The sequence below is a fragment of the Callospermophilus lateralis genome, chromosome 12 (genome assembly GCF_048772815.1).
Source record: "Callospermophilus lateralis isolate mCalLat2 chromosome 12, mCalLat2.hap1, whole genome shotgun sequence".
NCBI classification, from domain to species: Eukaryota; Metazoa; Chordata; class Mammalia; order Rodentia; family Sciuridae; genus Callospermophilus; species Callospermophilus lateralis.
This window is the reverse complement of record NC_135316.1, coordinates 74,189,381-74,216,611: the sequence shown is the minus strand read 5'-3', so window position 1 is coordinate 74,216,611 and position 27,231 is coordinate 74,189,381. Positions and strand designations below refer to the sequence as shown.

Here is a 27,231-nt window from a genome sequence, read left to right as displayed (position 1 = left end):
GTTTGTTGGTCGTTGTTGGGTTTAGTGGGGTTGTCGTGCCTCTACTTTGAATTCTTGGTTTCCGAGAGCTGTTTCTCAGCAGTCTGATCAGAAAAGATTCTGACCATTCGACCCCCTTTATTGGTAAAGGAGGCTGGCTGATGGACTGCAGGATTCAGAAACCAAAAAAGCTGCTAATGGAAGGGGAAAGAGGGAGATGCCTCACCAGCTGTTCTCAAATTCGAAAAAGAACCCTTCATTTCTTTTTTTTTTTTTTTTTTTTTTTTTTTTGTCGTTTGCCTCAGTGGCTGCTAAACCGCTGTTCTTAAGAGTTGCAATTTGTCTGAGGCCGTCCTTTGTATTAGGGAAAGTCAGGTTCTGCGTTTACATAAAAATTTATTAGCGTGCAACCAGCATTCCTGCAGCCTTTTTGTTTTGTTTAAGCTAAAAGTGGTAGTCTTTGCAGAAACAGGGAAACTGAAAGCATTTTTTCAAATCTTTATTTCCCCGGTTTCAAGGTGTTCTTGAGTTATAAATCTTTGCATTTGCTGGGCCATGCTTGGTTGCTTAGTCATGGAGCAGGAGGAGGCATTTGTAGGGGAAAGCACCTTCTGAGTTCTTTGGGGTTGGGAGGGAAAGAAAAAAAAAAGGAGAATTACCTCGTTTTCTTTCTTTCTTTTTTCTTTTAAGTTTTTACGTAGAGAAAACACCTGGTATTTTCGTTTGAGGAAAAAAAAATTATTAGATCTGAACCAAGCCGACAAAAGAGCAATATTTTTGTGATTAACTTTAGCTGTTTAACGTGCATGAAAAGAAAGTGGAGAAAGTTATCTGCTTCCAGTTTAGTGTTCAGTTATTCGAGGTTAACTGATGACCCTATTAAGTCTACCGTACATGATGTAAGCATTTTGCAGGAACAAAAACAACAACAAAAAAGTAGTTGACACTCTTAATTTTGTGTTTGAATTCATGAACCTTATAAAACCTAAGTTGCAATAATTCAAATATCAGTAATTTTGTATCGATGGCTAAAGAACATGTTAACACATTAAGTTCCAAGTTTTCAATTCTGCAAACAATTGTTACAAAGTTATCATAAATGGTATATTTGTCAAGCAATTTTAATTTTTTTTAAACTTCCACATCGGGAATGATGGAACAGAATGGGTTAATATTATATTATTATAAGTTAATATTATCAAGTTGGAGAAAAATGAATAAAAAACATCATAGGGGTTGGGGATGTACTTCAGTGATGCAACCACTACATGCTTAGCATGCTGGAGGTCTTGGATTGGATGCCCAGCAGCAAAAAAAAAAAAAAAAAGCAAATGTAATCCGAAGTCAGCAAATGTATTCTAAAACATTGGTATCTCATTCACCTGTTGTGAATGCATATTAGACCATATATTGATGAATAAAAAGTACAGTGATTGAGAAATATGGATATTCATTTTTTAAGCCTAACTGAAAAACAATTTTTTAACCTTTTTGGAAAACTTGACTTTCTGATTGGACTAAGTTTATTTGTAACTTCCACTTCACACATATAATATTAAGGACAAGTTGATGATCATTTTTCTGTTTCAGGATTTCACAATAATCTGAAGATCTTTAGAAATTTTTTTAATGGTGTTTTGTATGAACTATGTTAAATGATTAAGTAAAATCAGTTTTCACTTAGATTTATAAGGTAGATATGATTCTCCAGTGCTATACCATTGAATGTACAAATTTAGATTTTCCCATTATCTAGTAAATCACTATTTAGTTAAAAAAATTATAACACCTTTTAAGTGAATGTAGTGTAGTTTGACAGATTGTATATTATAATGTTTATGTGATTCAATATAATAAAGTCAATAAACTGCTAATGGTACCTGTTTTGGAAGTTTTGCCTTTGGCATTTTAATAATTATGAGTTAAGACTTTATGGTGATTATGAGCACTTCTCATGAGGGTTTGATCCCCAGCACTGCAAAAAAAAAAAAAAAAAAAAAAGTAGACAAATATACATTTAAATATATTCGATCACTGAAAAACCAAATTATGTACAATCATCATTTTAAAAAAATTGTTTATTTTGGTGTTAGGTATTGGTAATAAAAATGCAGCACACAGTATATACTACTGAGCTACACACCAGACTCTTAAAAATTATTTTTATTTATTTATCTCTTGATACTGGTGATTAAACCCAGAGGTACTTTATCACTGAGCTGCATTCTCAGCCTTAAAAATATTGTAAAAGTCAAAATGACCACTGTAGTTTGTGATAATGGATAAAACTAAGTGAATGCCTGCATCATGAGGATTTCTGTCAATCACTGACTATTTTAGACAAACAGTGGAACATTCAGATTGTTTCACTTAATGGGAAAAATTTTAAAGCACTATGTATGTAGGCTTTTTTTTTTCTTTCAGTGCTGGGAATAAATCCAGAGCCCTGTATATGCTAGGCAATAACTTTACCACGGAGCTACATCCCAGCTGTTTGGTTTTTTTTAAAGGATGAGGGATCCTTTTCTAGGTAAACCTGTAATTTCTCCCCTTTGTAATCTCTAATCCTCAAATTATTATTTGAATGCAAATGAACCCAAGTCTATGGCAGATTTTCTCTCCAAACACTTCAGACATTTCTCATGGCCTTTTGATAGATCTACTCAGTTTGTACACAACTCTTCCTATGTTCTCTATCCTGATTCTAGGAATCTTCCATGTGGCTCAAATTTAAAACCAAATTCTTATTTCTCCCTTTTGCCCAACGGGATAACTCCAAAATACCTTTCCTATTCATCTTTCTGTTCTCACTGCCAATGCTGAAATGAAGCCACTCTAAATTTTTACATTTTTTTTTTTAGTTGTCAATGGACCTTTTATTTTATTTATTTATATGCGGTGCTGATAATTGAACCCAATGCCTCACACTTGCTAGGCAAGCACTCAGCCACTGAACCACAATCCCAGCCTTCTATACATTTTATATGCCATTATATTCTTGACAAAGCCAATATTCCTCAGCTTGGACTTTGTATTAGTTAATGTACAGGTTTGAGCCAGACACTGGAATAAAACTGTAATTCTGGCTCCTGGAGAGTCTTGAGATAGGATTACCAACCTGAGTTATTTAACAGGACCCTGGCTCAAAATTAAAAGGATTAGGAATGTAGCTCAGTGGTAGCTCCCTGTGTTCAATCCTCAGTACTGCAAATAATAAGCCAGGCAGATGGCATATGCCTGTGATGCCAGTGACTTTGAGAGCAACTCCAGCAAATTAGTGAAGCCCAGTCTCAAATAAAAAGGACTGGGGATGCAGCTCAGTGGTAAAGTACCCCTGGATATTCAATCCTGAGTATCAAAAAATAAAATAGTAATAATAGATATTTGGCTACTATGATAAACTAAAAAAGTAATTGTGATGTTAAAGAATAAAGTTTAGCTGGGCCTATGCCTGTAATTCAAGCAGCTCAGGAGACTGAGGCAGCAGGAATGCAAGTTCAAGACCAACCTCAGCAATTTAGAAAGACCCTATCTCAAAATAAATGTATAAAAAGGCTAAGGGTATATGTAACTCAGTGATTAAGTACTCCCTGTGTCCAATACTCTCTTTCCTGAGTAAAAGCACAAGCTGTCAGCCCCCCCTCCCCAACTCCTGCCCCCTGCTCAGCCCACCTCATCATGCAGAACCAGACTGTGAACCAACATGGCTGATTTACATCCTGCCCTTCACCACAGGCCTAAACTGAAAAATCAAGTCTATTGTGCTAGGGGATAAGTCCTTGCAAGTGGTAATAGTGTTGCGGGAATCAGGCAAGAAGCTGCCAAGGACACTTAAGGAGTGAGAGAAACCAAAGTTTATTTTACTCTGGCGGCCCAGAGACATCAGCACTCCAGATTCTGAGCACTCCTTACCCGTTTTTCACAACATTTATAGGCTATCTAATGTCATAAATTTTCTAGTCTAAAACGATACATGGTTGTGCACAAGGGTTCAAAAAAGATATATGATTGTGTGAAAGAGGTTTCTGGCAGAAGCCTGTTTACAGAAGCAGAGTGGGATAAGGGAGACTGGCTCCTCCTCCCCCTCCTTCACAGGGGCATTTACACTCAAAGGAAAGTAGTTAGATCCTAGGGAAAGTCTTTTACAATCCAAAAGGTAGGAGTGAATGGTGCTAATTAGGTTCTCCTGAAAACCAGCTAACTGGAAAGTGGAGGAGAACTCTCTCTTTCCCAGGCACTAACTTTCACAGTGTCCTTATTTTTTATCCAGGCCTGGGTTAGTTACACACTACAATGGGAGCTGAACTTTATGTCCTAGCTTATTTTTTTTTTTAAGTTAGTTTTATGGACTGGGGTTGTAGCTCAGTGGTAGAGCACTTGCCTAGCACGTGGGAGGCACTGGGTTCCAATTTCCAGCACTGCATAAAAATAAATAAATAAAATAAAGGTATTGTGTCCATCTACAAGTAAAATAAATAAATAAATATATACATATATATATATTTAAAAGTTAGTTTTATATTGTCACAGAAAAAAATTCATTTCTGTTAGAAATCACAAACTTTTGATGACTCTGTCAAGTTCTTGACAGTTATACAGTGGTATAAGATAGGGTAGCCTGTGCTCCTCAGATACTATTATGTCTGACCTATATTACTACAGGTAGGGCCTATTTGGTACTTCCTATTTTTACAGTGGTTCCTCGGTACCAAATACTACTCTTTTTACTCTTTACTTTTTGTCTTTCTTTGTGTGTGTGTGTGTGTGTGTGTTGCTAGGGATCAAACTCAATACCTTGTGCATGCTAGGCAAGCACTCTACCCCTCATCCAAATCCCTAGCCCAAGAATTACATTCTTTTGAAAGTAATTGATGCTTAGCTCAACTACCTCCTTAAAGTATAGACAAGTTTCATTTAATCAAAATTAATCTGTCTTATGAGACACAACTCCTTGGAAGGCAAAACTCCTTCCTGGGTATAATGAAGTATTTTGTATTTGATATTTGTTAAATGTTTGCTCATTTGAAGTTTATTTCACATAGAACAAAAAAAAATTTAGTAGGGAGGTCTGACATGGGCCTGTTGGGCTTGATATGTAAAGTATAATCTATACCTTTAAGGAGTCCATTCCTCTCTTACAAATCAACAAATAAAACCATCAGTACCTAATAGAAAAGGAATAAAGGACATAAAAGAACAAGGCTGACATGAAGAAAAGTCAACTTGCAATTAAGGAAATATTAAACCAGTGAATTTTTAAAATTAATATAATATACTATTGACTAGGATATAGGAAGATTAAAAATCCTTGAGCACTATTTATAGAAATATAAATTTGTATCATTTTCCTAGGAAGCAGTTTCAGAATATATCAAGAAACAAAAATATATAGTAAAATATATAGTATGTTCTTTGAGCTTTCTAGGAAATGGAATCAAAGCTTTCTGATCACAGTATAATTTAATATTTGTGGAAAACTGAAAAATAAATATCCAATGGATAATCTAAGGTATAATGTAAGCCACTCCAGAAGCCTGAGGCAGGAGGATCACAAGTTCAAGGCCAGACTTGAAAATTTATCAACACCCTATCTTAAAAAAAAAAAAATCAAAAACGGCAGGGGGTGTAGCTCAGTGATACATTACAACCACAATGAGATGCTGCTATACAAGGCCTTAGAATGGCAAAAAAAAAAAAAAAACAAGGAGAAATTTGAGTCTTGGTGGGAATGCAAATAGTATGGCCATTTGGAAAGTAGTTCCTTATAAAATTACACCTTTATCTTATAACCTAGCAACTCCATTCCTAGACTGGAATTTACCAGCAAGATATGAGAGCTTCAGTAGCTTCTCATCCTTGCCAGTACTTTGCATTATCAATTTTGTTTTGAATTTTTAACCATCATGTGAAATATAGAGTGGTATTGCGTTATAACTTAATTCACTTGTTATAGTACTGGATATTCAGACCCAGTACATTGTGCTACATCCAGCCTTTTTTTAAAGGCAGGTTTTCACCAAGTTGCCCAGGCTGGCCTTAAGTTTGTGATCCTCTTACCTCATTGTCTGGAGTTGCTGAGATTATATTTGTGCTACCTCACAGGGCAGGCCTCCTTGTGGTTTCTTTCTTTTTTTTTTTTTTTTAATTTAACAATTATTATACATTTAAAAAAAATACATTTAAAAAAAATTAAAAAATAAATTTAACAATTATTAATTTTTAGTCAGAATTTGCCAGAGAGACAGAAGCACTATAATTAATGTACAGATATGGGACATAGGCATTGGCTGAGGTGATTATGGAAGTTAGGTCCCACAACTGGCCAGGGATGCAGAGATCATGGCTCAGTCCAAACCCAAAGACCTCAGCATCAGAGAAAACAATGGTGTAACTCTTGGTTGGAGGCAGAAGATCCTAGAACCTTGAGGGTCTCTGGTGTAAATCTTGGAGTCCAAACACCAAAGAATTTGAAGGACAGGAGAAGATATATCCCAGCTCTGGGGGAGAAGCCAACTCATCTTTCTTCTTTTTCTGTTCTACCCAGACCCTCTGTCAATTGGGTGGTGCCCACCCATAGTGAGGACCCCTCTTCCCCGCTTAGTTTACCCAGATTCACATGCTGATATCCTCTGGAAACCTTCAGATACATCAAAAAATAATGCTTTACCAGTTGTGTAGGTATCCCTTTATCCAGACAAGTTGACTCCTAAAATTGGCTGTCACAAATTACTTGTGTGAGCTCACCTTAACATCATCATCATCAATTCACCTTACAAAATGATCTGTGTAGGTTATAACAAGCCACCATGTGTGAATCTGGTAGCTGGAGTTAAAAATGGGAAGATAGAGAGTTAGAGATAGAGGTGGGAGGGAAAGAGAAAGAGACATGTTGTATGCATCCGGGTTTTCCCCACTGGCTGAATTTGCTCTCAGTGGGTCATTCTAAATCCAAGCCAATGATGCTCATTCACAAGTTCTGTTGTGACTTTTGCATTGAAGTTGTACATAGAAAATGGTTTTACACAAGAAGTATTTTTATTTAAGAAAATATCCTACAGTGTTTATTTCAACAGAGTCATCTAGAAGTAAAACATTCTACAAGACTGTCAAGCGGGGCTGGTAGAGCGCTTGCCTAACATGTGTGAGGCACTGGATTCTATCCTCAGCACCACATAAAAATAAACAAATGAAATAAAGGTCTAAGTCTACAACCACAAAATCTCTAAATCTACAACTACAAAAAAAAAAAATTAACAACAACAAAAAGACTGTCAAGCAACTTGACTGCCTTTTTTTGTGCAAACTGTCCATGTGTAAATGAAGCAGGAATCTGGAAAATTCTCCTATTGAATTGATGACCGTTTTAGTCAGCTTTTTATTATTATTATTATTAGTTGTTCAAAACATTACAAACCTCTTGACATATCATATTTCATACATTTAATTCAAGCAGATTAGGAAGGGCAGCAGAATACAACAGACACTACTATGGCAGTATGTAAAAAAGTGGATGTGGAACCGATGTGAATCTGCAATATGTATAAGGGGTAAAAATGGGAGTTCATAATCTCCTTGTGGTTTCAATTTGCATTTCTCCAATGACTTGTATGCTTCTCTAATGAAAAGTAAAATGAAACCTATATCTGCATTTTTTTGTATTTACAGCAGTTTTATATGTAATCACTAAAGACTTCAAACAGCTCAGATGTCAACTGGGAAATGAATTTTTTTTTTTAACTCTAGTATATTCATCCATAAAATGTAACATAAAAACCTCCCCATAATCCAGGAAATGTAAATTAATGAGGAAAGAGAATATAACTATGTACTAAATTACTATAAAAATAAACCATAAAACATTATATTATATTGTGAAAACATATCAGAAAAATGTGACCACATAGCAGATAAAAATGGTAACCTAAATAGTTTGGAATGAGCTAAGAGAAATTACAGAAAAGATGAAATCTCTGAAAGAACCACATGAATCAGCAGTAAAAGGAGTTCAGAAAGGAGATGGCTAAACCATAGAAGGATGTGAAATGAAAGCTGAGAGAACACAGGAAATGTTGGAAAAAAGACATTTTTGAATGATAAATAAATTAGAAAACAAGAATGAATACATCAGGGCTGGGGTTGTGGCTCAGCAGTAGAGCGCTTGCCTCGCATGTGCAAGACCCTGGGTTCGATCCTCAGCACCACATAAAAATAAATAAATAAATAAATAAAGGTATTATGTACAACTACAACTAAAAAATAATTTTAAAAAAGAGCTATGTAATGTTTTGAACAACCTACAATAAAAATTAATTAAAAAAAAAAAGAATGAATACATCATAAAAGGCACAAATGAGAAGTGGAAAATAGAAAGGAAAACAGTGAAGAAAATTAAACATTTTTAGAGTCAAGAGAAGGAAAGAAGAAAGGTTAAAGAGAGCCCTCTACAATTCCCCAAATGTAAATCCATGCATAATGGTAATGGTTAGACAGCACTGTGAATATACTTACTGCAACTGAATTGTAAACTTAAAAATGGTTAAAATGGTGAAATTTGTTTATTTTACCACAATAAAAATATAAACCAAAACAATGGACTAGAACAACTTTTAGAACTGCAAGAACACCCAACATTAAAGGTTTAAATCTAGATATTGAAAGGCACACTCTGAATCTGGGAAGTCAACCCAGAATGGTTAATATTGAGATGTAGTCTTATAAAATGCTTAGGTTTTAAAAACAAGAAAAGAGCTGGATGTGGAAGCACATACCTGTAACTCCAGTGTCTTGGGAAGTGGAGGCAGGAGAATCTCAAGTTCAGGGCCAGCCTCAGCAATTTAAAGAGACCCTGTCTCAAAATAAAAAATAAAAAGAACTGGGAATGTAGCTCATTGGTAAAGCATCCCTGGGTTCAATCCCTAGTACCAAAAATGATTTAATAAAAGTAAGAAAAGGAACTTTTTGCAGTTGTGGAGAAAAAAACCCACTCACGTGGAACAAAAATCACACTGGAAATCTGGGTGTGGTAGTGCCCACCTATAAAAACTCATGTCTTGCCAAGGCATCATTTTAAGAACTTAGGACAGAACAAACATTTATGAACATGAAACAACTCAAGGAATGTTGTTTCCATGAATCCGTCCTGAAGAATATAATAGAGAACAAATTTCAAACAACCAAAAAATGATTGAAAAGTCTTCAATATAAGGTAAGTAGTAAGCACTGAATGTATTTTGAATGTAGCACCAAGATGAAAAGGTAGGGATAATGGTGATATGTATGTAAATGTTATATAGTCTGACAATATAGACATAATAATATAACCCTCCCCATTCACACACATAATCCCCAAAAAAGCTAGGGAAGGAGGGGTTAGGGATTGAAACCAAATTCCCTGTATTTATAATTATGTCAAAGGAACCCAAATACTATGTGTAAATATAATGCTCCATTGGAAAAAAAAAATTAGCTGGGAGGAAAAAGATAGTTTTTGAGGCCAACTGGGAAAGCTTAAACATACTCAGATATATGAAATAGAACAATAAGAATACCAGTGATTTCCAGGAATGGTGGTGCATGCCTACAATCCCAGCGACTCCAGAGGCCACAGCCGGAGGATCACAAGTTCAAGGGCCAGCCTTAGGAACTCAGTGAGGCCCTAAGCAAGTTAGTGCAACCCTGTCTCAAAATAAAAAGGACTGGGGGTGTAGCTCATGGTAAAACCCCTGGGTTCAATCCCCAGTCGTTGTCCCCCCACCCCCGCCCCACCAGTGATTAAGATGAGATCTTGGGGCTGGGGATGTGGCTCAAGCGGTAGCATGCTCGCCTGGCATGCGTGCGGCCCGGGTTCAATCCTCAGCACCACATACAGACAAAGATGTTGTGTCTGCCAAAAACTGAAAAATAAATATTAAAAAATTCTCTCTCTCTCCCTCTTTCTCACTCTCTTTAAAAAAAAAAAAAAAAAAAAAAAAAGATGAGATCTTGAGAGAGAAGGAAGAAAAAAGAAAATAGCTAATTTTGTTATTGCTTATATCAGGAAACTAACAGTATCTTAAAAGAGGTGATGGAATGAAGTATTATAAAAATAAATTACTATAAAGTTAACCACAGGAACAAAATTCACAAACCATTACTAAAACTAAAAGAAATATTCCCTAAAAAGTAAAGAAGAGAGACTACACTGGTACACTATATGTATTTTTGTGTGTACACACACAAAATGTATAGAGCATAGACTATCATAACACCAAAAATATCAGTTTGTGATACGGTGTTGTATTAAAAAATAGATATTTGCTCTTTTTCTTCCCTGGTTCCTGGCACAGGCTCCTAAAGCCAATCTTACTCATAAGAAGTCCTTCTCAACCTTTTCTGAGTTTATGCTTATGAGGTAATTTGAATGGTGGGAGCTGATTGCTAGAATAAGCAACCATATGGTTAGAGGATCAGAAGAGCTTTCAGTCCCATCTCCTAGACCACTGGAAAAGGAGAACTTCTAGAGACTGAATTCAGTCATCAGTGGTCAGTGATTTAATTAATCCTACTTACATAACAGGCTCCCTAAAACCCTAACTCATGGAGTTGCTGGATTGGTGAACACATGGGAGTGCTGGGAGAGTGGTACACCCAGAGGGGACATGGATACCCTGCATCCCCAACTCTATCCCTTGCCCCATACATCTCTCATGTCTGGCTTTTTCTGTATCATATTCTTTATAATAAACTGATAGTAGTATGTAAGACACTTTTTGAATTCTGTGAGCTGTTATAGCAAATTACTGAACCTGAGGAAGGGTTGTAAGTAACTCTGACTTATAGATGGTTGATCAGAAGGTTAGGTCACAATTTGGGACCTGCAATGAGTGTCTGAAGTGATAGTTTTGTGAACTTGAGCTCTTAACTTAGGAGGTCTCTGCTAATTCTGGTTAGTTAGTCTCATGATTGAATTGTAGGGTCACCCAACTAATGTCCAGAGAGTTAGAGAATTGCTTAATGTGAGAGTTAAATCTACATATTTTGTGTCCAAAGTGTGAGTATATAGAGGAAGCAGGCTGTTTTCTTTTTAAAGGCCTTCAAAGGTAAATAGACTTAACTTAATGAAAAAAAGGGATTTTATATTGCTTATACAAAGGTTACAACTGTAAAAAGTATGAGTAAAAAAAGGAATTTATGGCCGGGCGTGGTGACACAAGCCTGTAATCCCAGCAGTTTGGGAGGCTAAGGCAGGAGGATCGTGAGTTCAAAGCCAGCCTCAGCAATTTTGCAAGTCCCTAAGCAACTAAGTGAGACCCTGTATCTAAATAAAATATTTAAAAAGGCTGGGGATGTGGCTTGGTGATTAAGAGTCCCTGGGCTTAATCCCTGTTGCCAAAAAAAAAAAAAAAAGAATTTATAATAAATTGAGAATAATTTAAACAATATTGTTAATAACCATAAAAGGGATGAGCAAATAAATGCTAGATAAATGTACATTTTAGAAAGGTAAGGTTCATCATCTTGGTATTAGACAAGGCAAAATTTAGGCCAAAAAGCATGAAAACAAAGAATATTTTATAACTTTAAGGCTACAATTCACAATAAAGATTTTTGAAATCTTTACCTTTTGGTAAGTCTGTTTATCCAAAGACACAACACCACCGTCAAGAACTATTAGAGATAAGGAGAAATAGAAATATGCTAATTATAGAGACTTAACACACCTCTGTCAGCATAAGTGGATGAAAAAATTAGTCATAGAGTCAATAACAGATTTTACAAATGTACATTAAACTCCAAATCCAGTAGTAAGGAATACATGTTTTCAAGTGTATATGGTACATTTATAAAAAATATCTTTTATGTTAACCACAAAGAAAATATCAGTTCAAAATTATGAAAACTGTCAAGCAAAATTCTGGCCGCATACAATAAAACTAGAAAATTATTTAAAAGTAAATATAGACTCTCCAGGTTTCAGTAGGATGATGGTGACTGCATAAATCCAAATTTCCCTAGGTATTCTCCAAAAAGAGAATACAGGACTATAAGTGTGCCTACCTAGCATTAAGTGAAATCATGGGTATGTGAGGAAGACAACACTGCAGTCCAGCAGACCAGCTCTGGAACCCATGCACAAGTAGTACCTGAAGTGGAGACTGTAGAAAAGAGAACAGGGAAGCAGGACTAGCAGAACACAGATAAAATAATTTCCTCTTCAGCTCCATCCTGAATAGGGAAATTCCGAGAAGAGGTGTGAGGCTTGTTGGAGGAAAAGAACTTGAAAGTACTGTTTCTAGGAAGAGGGTACATTGAAGGGGCACTTTGCAGGGGCACTGAACCTCGAAATAGTGGAGGGTGGGTGGTAAAAGAGAAGGAAGTAGTAGAAATTAAGGATCCTGCCGGGTAGGGTAACACATGCCTGTAATCTTAGCCAAGGCAGGAGGATCAAAGTTCAAAGCCAGCCTCAGTAATTTAGCAAGACCCTGTATCAAAACAGAAAAGGTTGAGGATATGGCTCAGTGGTTAAACATCCCTGGGTTCAATCCCTGGTACCAAAAAAGAAAAAGAAAAAAAAAAAGAAAGGAAGAAAGAAACTAAGGATCATGGTGAAAAAGAATAGAAAAAAAGATCAATCTCTCCTCTCATCCAAAAAAAGAATAACTGATGAAAAAAACCCTAATTAGGTACTATCGAACTAAGAATACAAAAAATCATCCAAATCCTTCACTCCTGTGTATATACAATTGCCATCTGGCTTAAGAAAAATAAAACACTTAAAAATGAACAGAAGGTGGCAGACAACATCCATATAAAGTTACTTCAAGTAGAAAACAAAATGAGAGTCAAAACATTTCAGTTGATGAAAAGCTTCCCCAAAACATTCAAGTATAGAGCTGAAGAAAACTACAGCACAATGCCCCTACCTGAGTTAAATTCAAGCATTTGCAGAGATAAAAAGATTCAAATTCAAAACCCTGAAACAAATGGACAAGAGAGGAAAATGTGAAAAGTGAAATTATTATACTCAGAAAATAAATGAAACAGAGAAGTCATTCTTTAAAAATGAATTTAAATTTCAAGATAGTTAAGTGAGGAAAAAATTTGATTGAATTAGGGGCACCGAGAATAGGCATGAAGTCAACCAAGAGAATGAAAATTAAATGAAGAAAGGTAAAACAAATAGAAGGTGACTTTGTGTGTGTCTAGTGCTGGGAATTGAACCAAGGGTGCATGCAAGTGCTGTACCACTGAGCTGTCTCCTCAGCTCTAGAAGGAAACTAATACATAATGTATGTAAAATTAGATTTCCTAAGGAAAAAAAAATAGCAGAGCTAATACTTAAACTAATATCCTTGGAAACATTATAAACATAACACTTAACTGTGTCAGCTCAGATATGGGGTGTAGTTCAGTGGTAAGGTGCTTACCTTGTATGCTTGATACCCAGCAACACACACAAAGAAAAAGCTCATTGTATACGGGGAAAATTGATCCAAAATGGTCAGCGCCAAGTCAGGTCCTAATAAAACTGTTGCACTTTTAACATAAGAAGAAAAATTCCTCTGGGGCTTCCAGGCAGAAAGAAGAGGTTAGCAACAGACTTAACAACAACATACAGAGTAAAACAGCCATAGAACAACATAGTTAAAGTCTATGAAAGTATAAGCCAAGGGTTTTATAACTAAGTCTCATTCCAGAAAAAACAAAAACCAGATAAATCCCAGTATATTAACAAAAAAAAAAAGTATGTGATGAAAACTGTCATGAGCAAAGACAAATGACCTCCAAAGGGGGAAATATTTGGATTTATGTCACCAAGAGCTAATCTCCTTAATGAAAACAACTTACTGAAAATCCAGGCAAATAAGACCATCAACCCCCAATAGACAAAAGGACCAGCTGGGTGCAGTGGTGTATGCCTGTAATCCCAGTGGCTGGGGAGGCTGAGGCAGGAGGATCATGACTTCAAAGCCAGCCTCAGCAAAAGCGAGATGCTGAGCAACTCAGGGATACCCTGTCTCTAAATAAAATACAAAATAGGGCTGGGGATGTGGCTCTGTGTTCGACTGCCCCTGAGTTCAATCCCCGGTACCAAAAAAAAAAAAAAAAAAAAATCTGAAAAGAGAGCTCATAGGAAAGAAATACAAAAATAAATAAAAGAAAAACAGAAATACAGATAACAGATATATAAAAGATGTTCCAGCTCCAGTTATACAAAGGGAAATACAAATTAAAGAACTAAAGCTAAAAAAAAAAAAAAAAAAAGAATTAAAGCTATCCTAAAGCATTTCTCACCAGAATCCAAAAGTTATGCAGTATACTTTGTAGATTGTGGGGAAATAAGCATTTTGATACATTGCTAATAGGGATGGCTACATAACCACAAACTGCATGGGAGGGAATTTAGCCAACAAAATTACATATGCATTTATCCCTTGGCATTGCCATTTAACTTTTAGGAATATGTTCTAAAAACACACTGAAATACAATGTGAACTGTTTTGTATATAGTTGCAGCGACACTTGTATTAGCAAAAGATGGGAAACAGCTAAAATGACCATTAATAGGGCACTGATTGGATGAACTTCAGTACATGCATGCAATGGAACAGTCTCCAGGTAGAACCCTCTTTGTCCAGAGGAACAGCATATAGAGTTAGAGTCACAAAGAACGAACAAGGGAAAGATACTAACAATGAAAGAGAGATTTCCCTAAATACAACTTGTTCATATTTTGACCTTAGAATTATGGATATTTTACACATTCAAAAATAAGATTAAATTAAAAGAAAAATAAAAGGAACTGAAACAAATTTATACAATTGTATAGCATTTTGGCAATACAGCCATAGAAGAAAAGGAACGATTTTTAGTGGTTTTAGAACACAGATTTTAGAGTGTCCCTTTTTAGTATGGTGTTTTCAGTAGGAGTATTTTGGTGTATTTCTATTTTTTAAATATTTATTTATTTTTAATATTTATTTTTTAGGTATAGATGGACACAACACAATGCCTTTATTTTTATGTGGTGCTGAGGATCGAACCTGGGTCCTGCCTGTGCTAGGCGAGCACTCTACCACTGAGCCACAATCTCAGCCCCATGTGTATTTCTATTTTGAAAGTATCTCATATATAATATTAGGGCAAGTAAGTGTTGCAAAATGTTGACATGATAATTGTTGGACAAAACCACAGAAGTTTATCAAGGCTATGATTTATAAAAATTTGGAAATCTTTGGACAGATTGAAATAAAGTGAAAATAAAATACAAAATTTCATGAGCCTAGGTTACATGAAAGGCATTGTGCTGGCACTCCTCTGTGTGCTATCATTTGGTTCTTTTATATTTGTTTGTTTGTTTTGGTACAAGGGATTGAACTCAGGGCACTTGGCCACTGAGCCACATTCCCAGCCCTATTTTGTATTTTATTTAGAGTTTCACTCACTGAGTTGCTTAGCACCTCACTTTTGCTGAGGCTGGCTTTGAACTCTCAATCCTCTTGCCTCTTGCCTCAGCCTCCCCAGCCACTGGGATTAATGTTTGCACCATCGCCGCCAGCATCATTGATGCAGCTACACATTGCCATCTACAAACCTGATAGGTTCCCTGAATAGGTTCAGAGAGTTTAAGTCGTTGCTTCATATTATCCATTTACTTAGTAGGAGATTGTGACTTAAACCCATATCTATATGATTCCAAAGCCTGTGTTTTTTCTACCACATTATTGCAGGATATACATCAAATTTTAAGAAGAAAGAAAATCAGGAGCTAAGGATTCTGTTTAAATCTATAGTTGCTGCTCAGAAAATAAGGATGCAGACTCCAAATTGTTGGTTTACATGTGCTTCAAGCAAGAGCAGTATACTAAAGGAGAGAAGTGTAAGTTTTCTCTTATTTCTAATATGAAAATGTTAACACACACATATATATGCATATTTTGATGTTGAAAATCAATTTTACAAAGTTGTCATCGATGACTGAAATTAGTAAAAGATATTAAATAAAAACATGTGGTGAAGCAAAAAAGAAAAAACTAGCAGGCTTGGGTTTTCTTGATACTGTTAAAAGCTGGGGGTGCAGTGGGGGGAAAGACCTGAAAAGGGCTGTGACACTTCAAAGGGTTTTGTGACATTTCAAAGTTCTTTCTTCTATGTTTTGTGCTATAAAACAATAGAAAGATAAAAGCTATGATTTTACCAAACATCTAATGGGCAAAGAGCATCCTTGAATCTGAAAAGGTTTTGTCTGGAATTTTTTTTCCCCTAAGACAAGATACTAGTTTAAATACGTTGTGTTTCCTCCTGTTGGAGAAGTGGGCTGTGGAGAATTTAGAGATGCTAGACCTCCTTCATCCAAGCCAGCCCTTCATATTTCTACTGTTTTTTTTTTTTTTTATAAATATATTTTTCATTCAGCCTAATGCTACTTTTTTTAAAAATCCAACTCTTGAAATAATTGTGGCAAGGGTTTTATCTTGTTTTTATTCATTTGTATTTGATTATGATGGAAAATATTTAAATTTGTATCTCTGAAAGCAATGAGAGAATATGTTGGATTTATTTTAAAGATTTTCAAAATTTTGAAGATTTTTCTTTTTTGTCAGAAGCTGTGTTGATCAGTGACTTTGGTGAAAACTGAGATAACTGAAACGAATTTGCAGATGATACATGACTTCTAAGGTAAGATAATATAATAAAGCTCAAGATCACAATTATTGCCAGGTGTGGTGGTACACACCTGTAATCCCAGTGACCTGGAAGTCTGAGGCAGGAAGATCACAAGTTTGAGGCTAGCTTCAGCAACTTAACAATGCCCTAAGCAACTTATTGAGGCCTTATCTCAAAATAAAAATAAAAGGTCTTTGGTATAGCTCCATGGCATAGTACCCTTATATTTCCCAGTACCACAAAAAAGAAAAATAATCATAAAACATAACAAGGGGAAAAATCAAAATACTATGAGCAAGAGTTAAACAACAAACTGTACCATATCTACAGAGATTTCAGCTATAATAAATATCTAATACATAAAATCAATATATTTGATATGTTTAATAAATAAAAGGAGTTATAAAACATAAATAAAAAATAAGAGACTAGGAAAGTGGCCAGACAATCTTAAAAAGAAATAATAACATATCAGAAATGAAAATTATTTATAATAATAGAATTTTAAAAATTATCCAGGCATGGTGGCACATGCCTGTAACCCCAGCAGCTCGGGAGGCTGAGGCAGGAGGATCCTGAGCTCAAAGCCAACTTCAGCAATTTAGCAAGTGCTAAGCAACTCAGTGACACCCTGTCTCTAAGTAAAATACAAAAAAAGCCTGGTCGTGTGGCTCAGTGGTTGAGTGACACTGGGTTCAATCCCTAGTACAAAAAAAGAAAAATTAATGATGGGCTAATCTAGCACATAGGCACAGTTAAAAAGAAGGAAACTACAGAGAAATTTATACAGAGAGAAAAAAACAAAATATGAAAAATATTGTGAGACAATCCATTCAGATTCTGGAAAGAAAACATGGAATGGTTATGAAGCAATATAGTAATCATTAAAAAATTGCCAGAATAGATGAAAGACACAAATCCTCCGACTTAGAGAGCCCAGTATATTCCAAGTAAAGTAAGTAAAAAGATGTACATAGCCACATTGTTGTTAAGCTGCAGGTTGCACAATTGAGATGTGTAAATCACAACCCACACATTGAAAAATACTCTTATAAAGGTACTATTCAAGACAAAGGCAGATGGTTCTAAAACAAAAGAAGAACTAGTAATTTCAGTTGGCCGCATGAATAAATTTAAGCATTTATTAGAAGACAGAAACAAAATAATGTCATATTCATGGTTCACAAATAAGGCATATTTATAATACTGTACTGGCCTAAATGGCATTTAAGCCAGTGGAGCGTGATTGGAATTTTAGGATTCTAAGGTCCATGTATTGTGTTAACTAAAGGTATACCAATTTCAAGTATAATCATTAAATGAAGACAAATAGGATGTTTCTTTTAAGACAGCAAGAAGAAAAATAAACAGGGTAGGGTAGAACAATGATTAATTTAAAAGAAGTCCAGAAATAAGTACTCATTTTTTCCGGTGCTATGGCTTGAACTCAGGCCTGCATGCATACTCAGCTACCAAGCTGCACCCTAACCCCCGTACTCATTTTTTTGTTTTACTTCTTTTACTTGATTTATTTTGAAATTCATCCATGTTGTTACTTGTATCAATAGATTGTCCTTTTTATGAATATAACATAATTTGCTTATCCATGCATTTGTGGATGGAATCAGGTTGTTTCTGGATTTCACCTAATACAGAGAAAGGTACTATGAATATTCACATATAAGTCTTCATGTGGGTATGTACTTTCTCTTCTTGGATGAATTTCTTTTTTTTTTTTTTTAATTTTTTTTATTAGTTGCTCAAAACATTACAATGATCTTGACATATCATACATTTGATTCAAATGGGGTAATTTCTAAGGTTCAAATGGCTATGACATGGTAGTTAGATATTTGACTTTTTAAGAAGCTACTAGATTATTTTCCAAAGCAGTTATCAACAGTAAATGAGTAATCAAGTTGAGGTATATCAATTCAACATACTACCACTCAGCGATGCTTATACCAAGTAGATGTATCTCAGAACAGTTACACTATGTAGAAGAAGCCAGACCACTCTCTGCTATTTTATTCCTCTTGCTAAAAATTCTAGAAAACACAGTTAACATATCGTGACAGAAAGCATATCAATCAAATGTGGAGTATAGAGCAAGATGATAGATTATGAAAGGACAGGAGAAATCTGGAGGGTGATATAGTCATTATCTGACTATCATTATTATGGTGATGGTTCTATAAGTACATTCAGGTATGTCAATATTTTTCATGTTGTACATTCAAATATGTATAGTTTATTGTTTGTCAATTATTTCTTCTTTTTCTTATTTTTACTTTTCAATACCAGGAATTGAACCCAAGGATGTTTTACTTCTGTGTTATATCCCCAGTCCTTTTCATTATTTATTTATTTTAATTTTTGGTATTGGGGATTAAACCTAAGGATGCTTAACCACTGAATCACATCCTGGCCATTTTCATTTTGAGACAGGGCCACGCTAAGTTGCTTAGCGCCTCACTAAATTGCAGATCTTCCTGCCTCAGCCTCCCCAGTTGCTGGGATTACAAGTGTGCAACACTGCATCCAGCTTTAGTTTTTTATTTTAAGTCAGAGTCTCACCCATTTCTGTGACTGGCCTCAAACTTGAGATCCTTCTGCCTCAGACTCTTGGGATTATAGGCATTTGTAATTGTGCCTAGCCAATTACTTTTTAGGTCTTTTTAAAGAAAATAAAAGGGACAAGTAAATAGAGTAACATATCTGGATAAAAACTCATGTGAAAGGCCCAAAGATTTGTTCCTATTTGAATTACATGACCTTTAAGTCTCTCAGTTTGATTCAGTGAAAATATGAAGGGATCTTTAGTCATGTACTTCAGGAAACTTAACACAAAAAGGACCCCAAATAACCCAATTAATAAATGGGCAAATGAATTAAACAGATACTTCTCAAAAGAATAAATACAAACAGCCAAGAAATATATGAAAAAACGTTCAACATCATTACCAATTTGGGAAATGCAAATCAAAACTACACTGAGATTTCATCTCATACCAGTCAGAATGGCAGTCATCAAGAGCAAACTATATTGCTGGAGAGGATATAGAGGAAAAGGAACACATTTACACTGTTGGTAAGTTTATAAATTAGTACAACCAGTATGAAAATCAGTGTGGAGGTTCCTCAAAAGACTAGATATGACCACTCCTCAGTGTCTATCCTGCGGAATTAAAGTCATCATACTACAGTGATATACATGCATGTCCATGTTTATAGCAGTAGAATTCATAATAGCCAAACTTTGGAACCAGCCTAGAAGTCCATCAATGGATGAATGGATAAAGAAAATGTGGAGTTTTATTTGGCCATAAAGAAAAATGACATTTTGTCATTTGCAAGAAGTAGATGGAACTTGAGACTATTGTAATAAGCTAAATAAGCCAAACTCAGAAGGTCAAGAGTTGTATGTTTTCTCCCATATGTGGAATCTAGAGAGGAAACAGGAAAAGAAAGGTTGGGGGCCAGTGAAAAACAAAGTGATATCAGTAGATGGAAGAGACCAGGGGAAAGGAGGAGGGTAGGGAGGGAGGCAGTGATATTGGCCAAATTGTATTGTTACATTGTGTGCATGTATGCACATGTGACAACAGATCCCATCATTATATACAATTATAATGCACCAAAAAAAAAAAAAAGTGAAAGGACTAATAAAAAGAAAAGAATACATAAAGGGAGCAGGTCTGACATTCTCAATATTAAATGATAGGAATTATTAATTAGGATTAAAAAATCTAATAACAAGCAGATAACCTCAGGTGGCTGTCTATATCAGCTTCATCTATATAGTAGAGATATATGAGACCCTGGGATCAGACAGTCATTGAGTGTACTTGAATGGGCCAACCAGTCTCCTTCTAAGTGACTCATTCCTCTTTTAAAATATATATGTCAACACTTTTAATTTAGATTATAGCTAATGTATATAGTCCTGGGAGCCATTTTGTCTCTTCTGTAGCATTATACATGTCTATTGGTTTTCTATGGCAAATTTTATGGATAAATTCACCACATTCATATTATGTGTAGTATTCCACATTATTGGGGTTTTCTTATTCCCCCTGCCCACAGTTATCCGCACCATAAGGAAATCCATTTTATAGCAGTTAACACCATGAAAAAGGGTGTGTTTAGTTAAGTACATATTTCTAATTCTACAACTAAATTTAAATTAAATATTATAGATCAAAATAAATTCCAGGCTGATTAAAAGGAAAATAAACATTACAACCAGTACCATATTTATCAACTTTGCAGTTAACTGAAAAAAAAGAAAGAAAAAGAAAAGGAAAACCCTGAAGAGTATTTTAGAGATTACAATATATAACATTTTTTGTACAAATAAATGTTAGTAAAGCTGAAATACAAAGGAAACAGATTAGGAGAAACATTTAAACTAAAATTAATATTTATGAAAAATAAATAACTCAAGTTTTATAAAGAAAAATTTCAAGACTCCAGTGGATTGGATTCCCCTGTCCAGTCCTGTGGAACTCTACCCTCCGCCCCATCCCCCACCTATTGTGAATCAGCATCCACATATCAGAGAGAACATTTGGCCTTTGGTTTTTTGGGATTGGCTTATTTCACTTAGCATAACAGTCTCCAGTTCCATCCATTTACTGAAAAATGCCATAATCCTATTCTTTGTGACTGAGTAATATTCCATTGTGTGTATGTATGTATGTGTGTGTGTATATATGTATATATGTACACATATATACATACTCACACACACACACACACACACACACACATACACACCACATTTTCTATATCCATTCATCTGTTGAAGGGCACCTAGTTTGGTTCCATAGCTTAGCTATTGGGAATTGAGCTGCTATGAACATTGATGTGGTCGTTTCACTATAGTATGCTGATTTTAAGTTCTTTGGGTATAAGCTGAGGAGTGGGTCAAATGGTGGTTTCATTCCAAGTTTTTAGAGGAATCTTCATACTGCTTTACAGAGTGGTTGCACCAATTTGCAGTCCCACCAGTGATGTATGAGTGTACCGTTTCCCCCACATCCTCGCCAACATTTATTACTACTTTTATTCTTGATAATTGCCATTCTGACTGGAGCAAGATGAAATCTCAGTGTAGTTTTATTTTGCATTTTTCTAATTCGTAAAGATGTTGAACATTTTTTCATGTATTTGTTGACCCATCATATTTTTTCTTCTGTGAAGTACCTGTTCAGTTCCTCTGCCCTCTGCTCTTCATTGGGTTATTTGTTTTTGTTTTTTTCCTCCTTTTTTTTTTTTTTTTGGTGTTTTTTGAGTTCTTATATATCCTGGAGATTAATGCTGTGTCTGAGGTGCAGGTGACAAAGAATTTTTTTCCCATTCTCTGGGCTCTCTATGTTCTTGATTATTCCTTTGCTGTGAAGAAGCTTCTTAGTTTGATAACATACCATTTATTGGTTCTTGATTTTACTTCTTGCACTTTAGGAATCTTAATGAGGAATTTGGTTTATAAGCCGACTTGATGGAGATGTGGGTCTACTTTTTCTTTTAACAGGCATAGGATCTCTGGTCTGATGCCTAGGTGATCCCCAGTGTTTTTTTTAAAAAAAAAAAGTGCTGGTTGCCTTGTGGTATATATTTGTGCTGCTTGCATCTAATTGGCTGAGTAAATTAATTTGAACTTAATGACTATGAGAAATAGATGTGTATGTATAATATGTGTGTGTGTTTGTGTGAAGGTTCTCAAGATATGTATATGTTTTGACCCATTAGACCTACTTGTGGAAATTTATCTTTATAAAATATCCAAAATATGGAGGGAAAAAAAAATGAATGAACCACTTTTAACAGGATTTCTAATAAGGATAACAAATGTAGAAATAACTTGAATGTCAGTAACAATGGATTAGGTAAACTACTGTAGGTTACTACTGTAGTTCTTCTAAATGACGGTTGTATTAGTTAGGTTTTCATTGTTGTGACCAAAACATTAACAAGACAGCTGAGAGGAGGAAAAGTTTATTTTGGCTCACACTCTCATACGTTTAGACCATGTTGGACCGACTCAATTCCTCTGTGCCCAAGGTGAGGCAGAACATCATAGCAAGAAGTCTTGGAGAAGGAGAGTTGCTGCATTCATGGCAGCCAGGAAGCAGAGGAGGAGAAAGAAGAAGGGAACACAAGGGAAGATACATACTTCCATGGCATAGCCCCAGTGATCCACCACCTCCAGCTATGCTCTGCCTGCCTACAGATAGACCATTCAAACTAGGGTGGATTAGCAGGTATGGTGGTGCAGGTTTATAATACCAGCAATTTGGAAGGCTGAATCAGGAGAATCAAAAGTTAAGGCCAGCCTCAGCAAATTAGCAAGGCTCTAAACAACATAGTGAGATGCTATCTCAAAGTAAAAAATAAAAAGGGCTGGGATGTGGCTCAGTGGTAAAGTGCCCCTGGGTTCAATCCCTGGTACAAAAAAATAAAACCTCTGACACAACACCCCTACACCTATTATTTATGCACTTCATAGTTTTAGGTGTAACTGGTGGTACAGCCCATGTTAAACATGTATGAGACCCTGGGCTCCATCCCCATGCCCGCCCCCAACTTATATATAATCATATATATAAAAGCTTCTGACTTATACTTTTGAAATTAAAATCAGAAGGTCTTATGGGTTTTTTTTTTTTTTTGTATTCTTTTTCTTTTTTGTGGTGAGGGGGATGGTAGACTAATGTTTTATCATGAGGTACATCCCCAGTCCCAACTCTTTGGTTTTTCATAATCATTTCTCTGTATCATTTTTGCCTTCAGGTAAGTAATTTACAACTATAGTTACATATCACATTCTTAACTTAAAAATTGGCTTTCTGTTGGATATTGGAATTATAGTAAATCTGTTCATTAATTTATACTAATTAATCCTGTATTTAATTTATAATATGCTATCTTTCTTGGTTAAAAAAAAAAAACTTTAAGGGAGGACATTTTCTAAGGCAGAAGCTACAGATTACTGGTCAAGGGAAAGATAGTAAGGCTGTGCAGTTTTAGATGGACAGAAGTGTTGGAAACTGAGTGGCAAGCTGATGTCCAAAACAAAAGAGGGGCTGGAGGTGGTGTGGCACCATGTCAATAGGCCAAGAATGCCACACATTAAAGACATGGGAGGAAGAGAGACAGTAGCTAGCTGGGCAGAAAATGGCCTATCAGGCCAAATTCATGCATGGTATGTAGACTAAGACAATTATCATAAATGTGCACAAAGACTCATTTAGGGGATTTGTATGACATTATTTATGATAGAAAAAAAAGGAGGGGCTGGGGGTGGGGCTCAGTGGTAGCGCACTTGCCTGGTATGTGTGAAGCACTGGGTTCGATTCTCTGCACCTCATATAAATAAATGAAATAAAGGTCTATCAACAACTAAAAAAAATTAAAAGAAAAAGAAAAAAAGAAACAAACCATCTTTATGAAATTATGGTGTATTTCTTCAACGGAATGTTATGCATAGGGACTTAATAATATTGAGAAGCTGAATAGAGTTATGGAAGAGAGATGTTTTATCAGGGGCTTTTTTCTAGATAGTAGCATTATATACTGTATAATTGAGAATTAATAACTTAGTTGAAAGCACCTAGCATGGTACCTAGCACACAGAAATCACTTGGGGAATGTTAGTTGCTTTTGGATGTCAGGTAATAAGTCAAGAGCTAGATTTTTTTGTCAAGGATGTTTAAAGGGACATGCAGAAGAATTTGAAGAATGGAGGAAGTCCAGATGACCCCAATCCTGGGCTAAAACAGAAGAAACAAGTAGCTCTGGCTACTCCAGATAATGGAAGCCCTTTGTAATTTAGGAAGTTGGAGAGAAAAAAGGAAGAGGAAGTTGGAGAAGGGAGTAGGATAGAGGAAATAGAAAGAAAGAAGAAAAAGGACTGAACATTAAATCATACACATTTCATACTGTAAAGTTGTTAGTACATCCAAATATTGACATAGTCTATTTATTTTTCTTTTGAGAAAAAAAATTTACAAAATATCCTGCTGGTATAAACTGGTTTATTCATGACATTTGTATGTATTTCATAAAATGAATATCATATAAATTACTAAAGTGCTTATCATTTGAGTATATATTAATATTCCTTATATGTATTTGACATTCACAATTTATCACTTCATTAGTATTTTCACTTTTATCTTTGAAAAGTTACAAGGAGCATTTAAGGTATTTTTTCATCCCCATATTTACCAATAGAAACAAATAATTTGAGGAGGAAAAATTTGTGAAACATTATTTTTTCCAGCGAAATGTCCATGGCTCTCTTTCTCCCTTTTTAATTGAACTAAAGATGTTGGTATCTTATAGAAATATCATTTGCATCTAGTTCACTAAGTAACCAAGAAAGAAAAGTAATTTTGAGGAATAAAAGAAGATCCATCCAAAATATGAAGAACTGTGAGGATGTCAGAAGAGTATACAATTAGCAATGTTCAGAATCAGACATGAACATAGAATTTAGTGAATACCAAGGAGAATAAAAATAAATCTAAATAAAGTCTTATTTTTATTCATGGGAGGCAAGGAATTCCCTTTTGTAATCAGAAGTAGTTATTAAAAATATCTCTTAAAGCAATGTTTATGCCAAAATTCTTGATTGTGGAAGTTGACCAAAAAATGAATTAAAACTATTCTTAATCTCATCTATTCAAAAGTATCTTTTGTGGCACACATCTTTGCAAAATAAGCTTTTCTAGTTAGGTTTTTAAGTATAAAAAAGTAGCCAGAGCTACTTGTTTCTTCTGTTTTAGCCCAGGATTGGGGTCATCTGGACTTCTTCCATTCTTCAAATTCTTCTGCATGTCCCTTTAAACATCCTTGACAAAAAAATCTAGCTCTTGAGTTATTACCTGACATCTAAAAGCAACTAACATTCCCCAAATGATTTCTATGTGCCAGGTACCATGCTAGGTGCTTTCAACTAAGTTATTAATTCTCAATTCTACAATATATAATTCTACTATCTAGAAAAAAGCCCCTGATAAAACATCTCTCTTCCATAACTCTATTCAGCCTCTCAAAATTACAATAATTTTGAAATTGTAATGAATCAAATGTTATTTCAAATATAATGTGACGCAAAACTAACTAACTGCTCTCAGTAGAAACAGCCATTGGATTTCAGTCCTGGTAAAATAGCACTTACAGTTATAGCATGTAAGTTAGGCCATTTAGTTTTCCTGAATTTCAATTTCCTTACTGAGACTGCTATAATAATATTTGCTTCATGTTTCTTATCTGTAAAGTAGAGCTGCTACAATAATATTAGTTTTATATTCCTTTGAAGGCTGTTGGAAAGAATAGATATGTGAACATTCTTTGAATATTATAAAACACTATATAATGATACTGATAAATACTAATTTAGAATTCTTTTCACCTAAATTTGTATCAATTTAAAAACAACTTTTTTAACACCAGAGAGATAGACCATTTAATTTTTGGAATTTAGCAATACATTCTCAGAATGTGTAGTTTGGAATTACTAATTTGTATATGTTTGCTGTGCTCTTTACTTTACTTTTGTGGTTGATTGTTGATTTGTCTATGTAAGTCAAAACAAAATCTTGTACTTTCCTGTCTTCTTCCCATGACCGTGGCTGAAAACTTGACACTTGTTTTTCTAGGCTTTTTGCACTTAGGGGTAATTGTATTATATTATTTGAGCTGATGAGATGTCGAAGTTTGTTGGAGGGCTTCCAACAAATGTATTTTCCCCTCATATAAGAGAATTTTGTGAAGAAAGTCCAGTTTCCCTTTCCTACCCATTTTTTTAACCTTTGTATCTGATTGCTATTAAGTGATTTGACTATTGTTTAACAACTGGAATTACAACTATAGGCTTTGTATGTGTAGAGTGAAAGCAGTTATAGACAATAAGTAAATAAATGGCAATAGCCAAATTTGGCCCAAATGTTAGTTTGCCAACCCCTGTTTCAGCCCATAGATCTATAAAACAAGAAAAATTATCCTGGAGGAATATTTAAGAAATTAAACTCTAGGAACTTCATCCGCACATGGATTTGAGTTAAATGATGAGATACTGGACTGAATATATATATGTAAATATATAATATAGAATATAGGTCTGGGGATGTGGCTCAAGCGGTAGCACGCTTGCCTGGCATGCATGCGGCCCGGTTCAATCCTCAGCACCACATACAAACAAGGATGTTGTGTCCGCCTAAAAATAAAATTCTCTCTCTCTCTCCTCTTTAAAAAAAAAATAGAATATATAATGTTATATATTTTATATGTTGAATACATATATGTTATATATTATATATAACAATATATACTTTTATATTACTATAACATAATGAGATTTGGGGGGTTTAGGAGGAAGTAAGTTTTGTATAAGGGAGCAATGTGAATGACTGAGGGTCAGAGGGTAGACAACCTTTAGATGGTCTCCATTGGTGTTTTTTTCTTTTTTCTCTTTCTATTTTGGTACTGAGGATTGAACCCAGGGATGCTTAACCTGAGCCACATCCCCAGCCCTTCTTATTTTTCATCTTGGGACAGGGTCTGGCTAAGTTGCTTAGGGCCTTGCTAAATTGCTGA

General features: G+C 35.1%; 1 protein-coding gene across 5 annotated transcripts in view; it reads left to right on the top strand.

Annotated features, from left to right (window-relative positions):
* Positions 1–27,231, top strand: part of Cab39l (calcium binding protein 39 like) — a 136,249-nt gene that overhangs the window by 10,791 nt on the left and 98,227 nt on the right. For 4 of the 5 annotated variants that reach the window (XM_076872723.1, XM_076872721.2, XM_076872722.1 and 1 more), the window contains exons 2-3: positions 15,690–15,838; positions 16,563–16,638. The gene's annotated coding sequence lies outside the window, so the exon portion shown is untranslated. The remainder of the gene's footprint in view (positions 1–15,689; positions 15,839–16,562; positions 16,639–27,231) is intronic. The other variant, XM_076872724.1, reaches the window with a different exon arrangement.